The following is a 10,755-nucleotide window of genomic DNA, read 5'->3' as shown; positions in this document are numbered from 1 at the left end:
TCACCACACCCTTCATTCCTTTCTCTCTATTGTGTTAATCCAGTTTCCCCTTAAATGTCTGACCTCAGCCATTCCCCGTGGGAGGCGGTTCTCACATTCTCCCCACTTTCTGGGTAAAGTTTCTCCTGAATTCCCAGTTGGGTTAATTCGTCATGATCCTAAATCATTCTCGGAAATCTATTTTCACACTCTTTCAAGTGCCTGAACATTCATTTTGTGACGCGGAGACCAGGAATTCCCACAATATTCCAGCTGTGGTCTGAGCGTGGTTCATTGTCAGTGAAAATCAGATCTATCCCTCTCGAATTGAATTCACATGGCGTCAGATTTCTTTCGCTCTCAAACCTTTGACGATTGATTGGGTCCATATCCAGCCTCTTACTCACGTGGTCTTCGCTGGTGAGTGCCCTCTGCACACAGAGATACCACAGTTAAAGAAGGGCAGAATCTGTATTTATATAGCTTCCTTCACACCATCAGTGCATCCCAAAGTGCAAGGGGCAATCCAGAGTGCGGGAAGCAGTGTGAGATGTGGGAGTGATCGGGGGTGTGGTCCAATTGAAGGGGCGATCAGGGAGAATGATCAGTGAGGCAGAGAAAGATGGTGATTGGGAAGGAAGAAAGTCGAGGGCAGGGGGGGAGGGGTATGATCGAGTGGGAGGAGTGATCGGGCTGATTGATTAGGAGGGAGGAGCTGATGGGGGTGGCGATGGGGAGGACTGAGCAATCGGGTGAGGGAAATTAAGGAAATGCGATGACGGGAAGTGTAGGATTGATGGTGGTGTGACGGGAATGGGGTGTGCGTCAGAAGGAAAAGCAGCAGGCACTGGGTGAGTGAGGGAAATATCAGGAAGCAGAGGAATTTGCTGCAATAACCATCACTAGGGAGACGGTATTGAATAAACTGATGCGATTAAAGGCAGCTAAATCTCCGGGACCCAATGTCCTGCACCCCTGGGTGTTAAAGGCGGTGGCAGCGGAGATAGTGGATGCATTGTTTATGGTATTTTAGAACACTCTGCATTCTGGAAAGGTCCCGGTGGATTGGAGATACGCCCTAATGTGACATCCCTATTCAAAAAGGGAAAGTAGGAAACTATAAATCTGTTAGCTTAACCTCTGAGATGGTGAAGTTGCTGGAATCAATTAATGAGGAGATGACTGAGGGCAGCACGGTAGCGCAGTGGTTAGCACTGCTGCCTCACGGCGCCAAGGTCCCAGGTTCGATCCCGGCTCTGGGTCACTGTCCGCGTGGAGTTTGCACGTTCTCCCCGTGTCTGCGTGGGTTTCGCCCCAACAACCCAAAGATGTGCAGGGTAGGTGGATTGGCCATGCTAAATTGCCCCTTAATTGGAAAACATTAATTGGATACTCTAAATCTATGTAAAAAAAGAGATGACTGAACTTTTGGAAAGACAAAGCTCAATCCATCATCGTCAGCGTGGTTTTAAGTCGTGCTTGACAAACTTGCTTGAGTTCTTTGAGGATGTAACCAGCAAGGTGGATAATGGGGAACCTGCGGATGTGGTATATCTAGACTTCCAGAAGGCGTTTGATAAGGTGCCACAAAAAAGACTGTAGGTAGGATCGCAGAGGATCAGGGGTAGTCAACTAGATTGGATTGAGGAAGCAGAGGGTCGGCAAAAATGGATCCTTCTCTGGTTGGCAAACTGTAACCAGTGGGGTGCCGTAGGGTCCAGTCCTCGGACCTGAACTGTCTACAATCTTGATCTGCCAGCAGGGACAGAATGGAGCATAGCAAAATTTGCGGATGGTGCTAATATAGGTGGGAAAGCAGGCAGTAAAGAGGAGATAAAGGGTGGGATTCTCCGTCCTGCCAGCCGGCCAATGGGGTTTCCCATTGTGGGCAGCCCCACGCCGTCGGGAAATCTCCAGGTGTGGGTGCGTTTCTGGCGCAATGGAGAATCCCGCCAGCGGAGAATCCAGTCCAAAGACTTTACAGGTGGATGTAGATAGGCTAGGAGACGGGGCTAAAATTTGGCAGATGGAGTTTAATGCAGATAAGTTTGAGGTTATCCACTTTGGCTGAAAAAATAGAAAGGTAAATGATCTAAATGGAAAGTAGATTCAAAATGCCCCTGAAAATCAGTATTCAGGCGCAGCATGTAATTGAAAAGGCAAATGGAATGTTAGCGCTTATTGCAAAAGGACTGGAGTATAAAAGTAGGGAAGTGTTGTTGCAATTGTATAGGGTGTTGGTGAGGCCACATCTGGAGTATTGTGTTCAGCTTGGGTCTCCTTATTTGAGGAAGGATAGGGGGGCATTGGAGGCAGTTCAGAGGAGGTTCACCAGATTGATTCTGTGGATGAAAGGATTGACGTACGAGGAGAGATTAAACAGTTTGGACTTAAAGTCACTGGAGTTTAGAAGGATGAGAGGGGATCTGTTCGAGGAGTATAAAATTGTAAATGGAATTGATAAAGTAAATGTAGATCAATGTCCCCCCTTGTGGGGAAATCTAGATCCAAAGGTCACAGATAGAGGTTGGGAGGTGGTAGATTTAGTGCAGAGATGAGGAGGAACTACTTGTGGCAGAGGGTGATGAACTTGTGGAACTCGCTGCCCCATAGTGCGGTGGAGTCCGAATCATTAAATGGTTTCAATAGGGAGATAGATATATTTCTGATTATAAAAGGGTTAAAGGGATATGGGGAACAGGCAGGGAGGTGGATTTGAGACCAGGAAGAGATCAGACATGATCTGATTGAATGGCGGAGCAGGCTCAAAGGGCTGAATTGCCTACTTCCTAATTCCTGTGTGCCTCTGTGGACAGAAGAACAGAGGGCGGGTCGGCAAAGGCCAAAGGTTGTTTTGTGGGAACTGAGATGACCTTCAGTAGGGCAGCCAAATTTAATGTTTACTGAAACAGCCACAGCAATCTCATTTTAATATAGAACAGAGGGCGGGATTCTCTAATAATGGGACTAAGCCCCCACACCGGCGCCAACCACTCAGGCGTCAATGGCTCCCAAAAGTGAGGAATCCTCATCTTTCTAGGGGGCTAGGTTGCTGCCGGAGTTGTCCCTGCAGCTCCAGCCGGCACGGAACGGCCCGCGCGAGTTCGCGCATGCGCAGAACGGCCGCATATTTTTGCGCATGTGCAGAACGGCCGGCGTATTTTCGCGCATGCGCGGAATGGCCGGCAAGATTCAGCGCATGCACGGGAGTTTCCCTTCTCCACGCCGGTCTGGGAGAATATCTCAAAATAGCCAGAATCCTCCCGGGGGGAGGCGCGAATCCCACTCTGCCCCCCCGATCCCGGCTTCCCTGTTCTCCGGTGCCATTTTTTGGGCGCATAGGCCTTTCAGCACCAGCTGGAGCTGCGGGAACAACTTCAGCGCCAACCTAGCCCCCTAGAAAGGGGAGAATTCCTCAGTTTCGCGGGCCGTTGATGCCGGAGTGGCTGCCGCCGGTTTTCATGCCATCGTGGGGACATAGCCCCATTATTGGAGAATCCCACCCCCTAAGTCCCGCATCCGAACATGCAATTCCTATTTTCACGGGAGCAGGACTGCAGTCGGACTGGTGTTCACACATTCCTGGTTTATGGCTATTCAATTCACCAGCTACATCCACTGGACTGGGGTGTTGGTCGGTCAGGAATGTGTGAAGACTTGGCGAATATGCTTGGAATGCCATGGTGGAGAGGTAAGGTATCTCTTTGGATTTGGCCCCAGAACACCTCTGGGAGATGTCAGGTACGCTTTGATATTATTACAAGGAAACATAATTGTGCATGAAAAGTGCATAACTCATTGGGATTGTTGAAGCTTTCAATAAACTGTCACGGGACTGTCACAAAACTGTCAAAGCTGTCAAGCAACTGTCAAGCTGTCAGAGGATATCATGTGAGTGTCCCAGGAGCAAAACCCTGTCCAATTAAATCGATTATCTGGCGCCTCTTTCAGGACCAGTGATGTTTAACTTAGGCTCCCATGAACATCAGCTGTACTAGCTACCAGCTGAAATAGCTCAGGTGGGGGAGTGTTTGACTGAAGATCTAAAGGTCCCTGGTTCAATCCTGGGTTTCGGCATCCCACCGGGTGCTGTGATTCCTTGCCATCTGTCAAGTCACCCAGCTTTTCAGGGGTTGTTTAGCACAGGGATAAATCGCAGACCAAGGCAGGCCAGCAGCACGGTTCAATTCCTGTACTAACCTCCCTGAACAGGTGCTGGAATGTGGTGACTAGGGGCTTTTTACAGTAACTTCATTTGAAGCCTGCTTGTGACAATAAGCGATTTTCATTTCATCAGCTCTTTAATTTATAAATAGTCATTTGTTCATACAGAACTTGAGCCTTGCTGAGAAAATATACTTTGTCGAAGATTTTAGTCTTGCACTCATCAGCATAATCACAAAAATGCTAATCCAAGAGAAACAACAATTTTTTATTGTCCGAGAAGAGAGTGCTGATTGGTTGGCAAGTGCACTCTGATTGGTAGAGGTGTTGCCATGGAGAATGAATCAGCAAATGCCTGTCACTTGTTTTGTTTAGCTGAAATAGTTGGGGCAGGTTGAGGAAGGGAGGGAGGGGAGGGGAGGGGAGGAGGGAGGGAGGGGAAGGGGGGAGGGAGGGAGGGAAAGGGGGGAGGGGGGGAAGGGGGAGGGTGAAAAAGGGGAAAAGATTTGTACAGGCGGCATTTGATTGCTGGGAAGTATGTTTCGCGGTGTGTTTATAGTGTTGTAACCTGTTTTGATACATGTTTGTAATAAAATACATTTTGTAATAAAATACATTTTGAAAAAAGAAAAACGAGAGATAATCGTATTGAAAGATAGAAGGTCCTGAGGGGGCTCGCCGGTGGTGGGGGGGGGGGGGGGGGGGTGACTGAGAGACTTTCCCCTCCTGGGGGAATCTAGAACCAGGGCCCAAAGTTTCAGAATGAGGGGTTCTTACTTAAGGTGCAGATGAGGAGGAATATCCACTCTCAGAGGGGGCTTTGGAATTCTCTACAGAAAGTGTACTGGAGGCTGGAGCTTGAGCCAGACAGAGTTTTCATTGAAAAGGAAGCTGCGAGTTATGGGGGACAGGTGGAGATAGGGCAGCACGGCAACACAGTGGTCAGCACTGTTGCTTCACAGCTCCAGGGTCCCAGGTTCGATTCCGGCTTGGGTCACTGTCTATGCGGAGTCTGCACATCCTCCCCGTGTGTGCGTGGGTTTCCTCCGGGTGCTCCAGTTTCCTCCCACAGTCCAAAGATGTGCAGGTTAGGTGGATTGACCATGATAAATTGCCCTTAGTGTCCAAAATTGCCCTTAGTGTTGGGTGGGGTTACAGGGTTATGGGGATAGGGTGGAGGTGTTGACCTTGGGTAGGGTACTCTTTGCAAGAGCTGGTGCAGACTCGATGGGCCGAATGGCTTCCTTCTGCACTGTAAATTCTATGAAAGATGTGCAGGTTGGGTGGATTGGCCATGCTAAATTGCCCTTAGTGTCCAAAAAGGTTAAGTGGGGATTGCTGGGTTACGGGGACAAGGGTAGATTCGTGGGCTTCAGTAGGCTGCTCTTCGTAAGGGCTGGTGCAGACTCGATGGGCCAAATGGCTTCCTTCTGCACTGTAAATTCTATGATCTATAAGGCTACTATCAAATCAGTCTTGATTTTATTGAATGGAGGAGCAGGTTCGAAGGGCTGGACAATCTATTCCTGCTCCTATTTCTTCTGATCATAAGCACTGGGTTAAGGGGCTTCGATGGTCAAAGGATTACAGAGTTAGGTCGTAGATCAACCATTATCTGATTGAATAGCTAAAGAGGCTACGGAGGCTGAATGGCTTTCTCCTCTTCCTGCTTTTCCAAGTCACTCCCAGGCCACTGTGGATAAGCTGGATTGAAGCAGGGAGCAGGAGGATTACAACCCATGGGATGGATGTTGTGATGACCACGTGGTAGATGTTCCGTGTGGTTAACCCATGCTTTAGTGGCCTCAATGGGCAAAACTGCAGAGGCAAAATGAAGTGAGATGATGGTGACCCAGGGGTACTACTGGCTTCGGATCAGAGACTGAGACACAGAGAGCGAGAGAGACAGAAAGGCTGAAACTCCCACTCACACTAATTTCACTGAATTGTAAATTTTAAAAGAGACTGAATTGAAAATCTCACAATCATATCTTGAGATCATCTGGATAGTCTTCTGACCTTTGGATGACCTCCAACTTGAAGAATGTGCAACAGAAGATCACAGAGGCTCCATGAATGAGTGGATTTCTGCCCCGGGACATCGTTCCACTGTCAGAGGCAGAGATCCAATCGAGGGCCTCTCGGAGGGCAATCCTAAACACCACAAATTCAAAATTAAACCCCAGGGAGCAAAAACCGGGGGGCGGGGGGGGGACAGAGATATTTGTTATAAACGATTGGGGGAGAACATGCTCGAAAAGAATTCTTGGCCACGTCTCTGTCAGTAGTTCCAGAGCTGCTAACTCCTATTATCCTCCCCAAACTATCCAAGGCAGGTGCGTGTGTATGTGTGGGTATGCGTGTGGAGGCGGGTATGAGTGTGTGTGCACATGCGTGTGGCAGGGGGAGGGTTTATTTGAGCAGATGTGTGTCTCTGTGCATGGACAGGTATGTTTGTTTGTGTGTGTGGATTCTCCCTTCACCCCCCCCCCCCCCACCCACGACCACCTCCCCTCCACCCGAAATATGACCTCTCCCCTCTCTATTCCTGAGGTCTCCGGATGTCACGTCGGCGCACCCCAGATTCTTCTCTCTGCCCTGTTGTTACCTTCCCGTAAAGGAGAGTTGCAGCAGTGTCAGTCAGCAGGAGCCTCTTTCGATTCAATGCAGCTCCCCTTGAAGAGGGACAGGCTGCCTTTAAGAGCTGGAGAACAGCTCGATTGTATGCTTGCCTCGCACGCTGTAAGGCACCCCAGTGAGCGTGCACAGAGCTGTACACTGAAATCGTGCAGATGAGGAGGCCGCACAAGGTTTGCATGCCTACCCCAGAACAGGCAGGCCACACAATCATCGCCCCTGTGCCCGAGAATTGGTGCCAATTAATGTTTAGCGTAATCTAAGTGATGTTAGTTTTGGATTGAACAGATCTACAGCTAGGGCTGTGATTCCCATCTTCAAATAGTGGCCTGATTTGTTTGTATCCAGCTGAGAAAGAGCTCAGTTCAATGTTACATCTGAAAGATGGTCCCTCTGACAATGCAGCACTCTTTCAGTACTGAAAGTATCAACATTCTGCAGCTAATGATATACTTGTGGAAGTGTAATCACTGTTGCAAAGTAGGGCTGTACTGGCACGGATGGTAAAGATGATCTGCTGGAGCGGGACTTGAACCCACAATGGAGTCAGAGATGAGAGTCCTAACTATCAAACCAAGGCCCACACGTATGACATCCTAGCGCCAAACTACTCTTGCCTCATCATCAATTCATCATTTGAACCCTTTCAACTCTCAACTTGTTTTTGCAACACAACCACTGTTTTGAATTTCTTTTTGCATGAATCTTGTGGTTACGTCTCAGTCAGTTTGCATTTTTTATACGGATTCTTGTCTTTCAGTTGAGTGCCTGATGGACAACTGAAGCTTGTGCCAGCCGGAAACCCAAGGTATCGAATAAGGTACAAGGCTTCCATTGATAAACAAGGCGGCTCCTTTCATCTATCTCAGCAAATATATCCACCTCAATAATGTACTGTTGGCAACATCAGTGCATGAAACCTTTGTTGGGGAAAAACATATACAGGGTTAACAGGAAAGGAGAGGTCATGATGCACAATTATCGCGTCCCTGTCTCTGAGCCGCAAGCTGTGGGTTTGAGAGCCATTCTCGGTTTTGATGGCCAACGGAGGTTTGTTCATCCCCGCGGTCAAACAGCTTGATTATCAGCTTGCAAACTGTTCCAACAGTCCCAGTGACAGGCAGCCAGGGTGGGGGGAGAGATTCTTGCTCAGCCATGTGGTGGAAAGAAATTGGAGATAACCTTTGTTATTTTTTAGGGCCAGTCAGGTTGTTTGAAGGTGGTTCTGAACGTTGTTGTCGGTCGTTCCACCGAGTGGGAAGCGGACGGGCAACAATTAAATGAGGCCCGGGAAGTTAAAATATCCCAGGCCTCAACCTGATGCCTGCCCACGTGAAAGGTGCTAAAGTGTTTGACTAAACGTGAATAAAAAGGCACCACGGTGGCACAGTGTTTAGCACTGCTGCCTCACAGTGCCAGGGACCCGGGTTCAATTCCATCCATTGGTCACTGTCGGTGTGGAGTCTGCATGTTCTCCCCGTCTGTGTGGGCCTCCTCCCAGTGCTCCAGTTTCCTCCCACAGTCCAAAGATGTGCAGATTAGGTCATGCTAAATTAGAGCGTCAGGGAGTTAGAGAGGGTTAGTTCAGGAGGGGAGGAAACACAGGGTTTCGCTATATATAGACGACTTGTTGCTTTACATTTCGGACCCATTGGGAGGTACCGGGGGGATCATGAGCATCTTTGAGGAATATGGCCATTTTTCCGGGGATAAGTTAAACATGGGGAACAGTGAGGTCTTCCCAATCCAGCCAAGGGAACAGGGGAGGAGGCTGGCCGTTTAAAGTGGTGGGGACGAACTTTAGGTACCTGTAATAATCTTTATTCGCAATAACCTTTATTAATGTCACAAGTAGGCTTACATTAACACTGCAATGAAGTTACTGTGAAAATCCCCTCGTCGCCACATTCCAGCGCCTGTTCGGGTACACAGGGGCTGGTTTAGCTCACTGGGCTAAATCGCTGGCTTTTAAAGCAGACCAAGCAGGCCAGCAGCACGGTTCAACTCCCGTACCAGCCTCCCCGGACAGGCGCCGGAATGTGGCGACTAGGGGCTTTTCACAGTAACAACGTTGAAGCCTACCCGTGACAATAAGCGATTTTCATTTTTTCATTTTCACAGAGGGAGAATTCAGAATGTCCAATTCACCTAACAGCTCGTCTTTCGGGATTTGTGGGAGGAAACCGGAGCACCCGGAGGAAACCCACGCAGACACGGGGAGAACGTGCAGACTCCACACAGACAGAGACCCAAGCCGGGAATCAAACTTTCTTTCCTTTCTTTTTTTCTTCTTTGTTCTTTTATATGATTGTAGTTTAGCCGGGCAGCATGGTCGGCACGGGCTTGGAGGGCCGAAGGGCCTTGTCCTGTGCTGTACTTTTCTTTGTTCTTTGTTCTTTGACCCTGGTGCTGTGAAGCCACAGTGCTAACCACTGTGCTACCATGCCTCTCACCGTACCTGGGCATCCAGGTGGCGCGGGAATGGGTACAACTACATAAATTGAATGTGGCACGGCTGGTTGAGCAGATGAAGGGGGACGTTAAGAGCTGGGACGTGCTCCCCCTGTCGCTAGCGGGGAGGGTGCAGTTTCCAATGTTTTTATTTGTTTTTAGCCTTATTCAATTCAAAGATGTTCATAGGGCGCCTGAAGGTGGCCCCGAGTCCAGGTGGCGATGTTTAGTGTGTCAGAAGACCCGGGAGTCCAGGGGGCGAGAGAGGCCGATATCTTTGCCTTTGCCTCCCTGGTAGCCCAGAGACGGTTTTTGCTGGAGTTGAGGAACTCGGGGTCACCGGAGCCGGAGGTGTGGGTGAACGACCTCGCAGAATTCCTTCGGCTGGAGAAAATCAAGTTTAAGGGAGATGTGCGGGGTAGGTTTTTCACTCAGAGAGCGGTGGGTGCCTGGAACGCGCTGCCAGAGGACATGGTGGAAGCAGCCACATTAGCAACATTTAAGAGGCATCTGGATGGATCCATGAATAGGGAGGAAATAGAGGGATCGGGACCGGGTAAGGCTGAAGGTTTTTTTAGCCAGAGCATCATGGTCGGCACAGGCTTGGAGGGCCAAAGGGCCTGTTCCTGTGCTGTACTTTCCTTTGTTCTTTGAAAAACCAGAGGAGACAGGACGAGCGGAGGGAAATGGAAAGGAGGGTGGGGCGGTGGGGTGGTTATTTATTTGTTACGAGATGACCTGTTTGTTCCCTTTTTGGTTTTGGTTGTGTTTCATGAATATATATATATAAATGCCTGAATAAAAATATATATTTTAAATCTTTAATTCTCGATTAATTTTGAATAATCCCAGGGAGACGGAGATATGCCAACCCTGGGGGTAAGGGTACTGATATCAATGACACCAGGTTTGGAAAGCTCTCATGACATCACAGCAATTTACTTAAAACAAACGAAAACTGGTCACTACACAAACTCAGCACTGTCTGTTCACTTCATGTGTGAGAAAGTGTGGAATGCCAGATCGCTGACGTATCCTCTCCATAGCTCAACCAATGGGCTAGCACAGGTCTGATGGCCTCAATAGCCTCCTGATGGTATGGAGCGAGGCCAAAATTAAATTAGCTATTATTGGGCAATGATAATTCTGTGATAATCACCAACAGATCAAATTCCTTACCCAGAGGGTGGGGCGAGAATATGTCGTGCGGTCTGGAGTCACATGTAGGCCAGACCGGGTAAGGACGGCAGATTTCCTTCCCTAAAGGACATGAGAGAACCAGATGGGTTTTTACAACAATCGACAATGGGTTCATGGTCATCATTAGATTTTTAAATCGCAGATTTTATTGAATTCAAATTTCAACATCTACTATGGTGGGGTTTGAACTTGCGTACTCCAGGCGTCTGGATTACTAGCCCAGTGACAATACCACGACACCTTTGCCCCCCCCATTCCGCCATTTTAATCAGTGAGCTTGATGCTTTTTGGATGAATCAAATGGGATAATTTATTATTTTTTTT

General features: G+C 48.6%; 1 non-coding gene across 1 annotated transcript; it reads left to right on the top strand.

The window, feature by feature from the left end:
* The first annotated feature begins 3,983 nt into the window (after positions 1–3,983).
* On the top strand, positions 3,984–4,056 carry trnaf-gaa. Its single transcript has one exon. It is a non-coding gene; the product is annotated as a tRNA-Phe (tRNA).
* The last annotated feature ends 6,699 nt before the right edge of the window (positions 4,057–10,755 follow it).

This window comes from Scyliorhinus canicula, chromosome 11, assembly GCF_902713615.1.
Source record: "Scyliorhinus canicula chromosome 11, sScyCan1.1, whole genome shotgun sequence".
NCBI classification, from domain to species: domain Eukaryota; kingdom Metazoa; phylum Chordata; class Chondrichthyes; order Carcharhiniformes; family Scyliorhinidae; genus Scyliorhinus; species Scyliorhinus canicula.
This window is presented reverse-complemented; position numbering and strand designations above follow the sequence as displayed.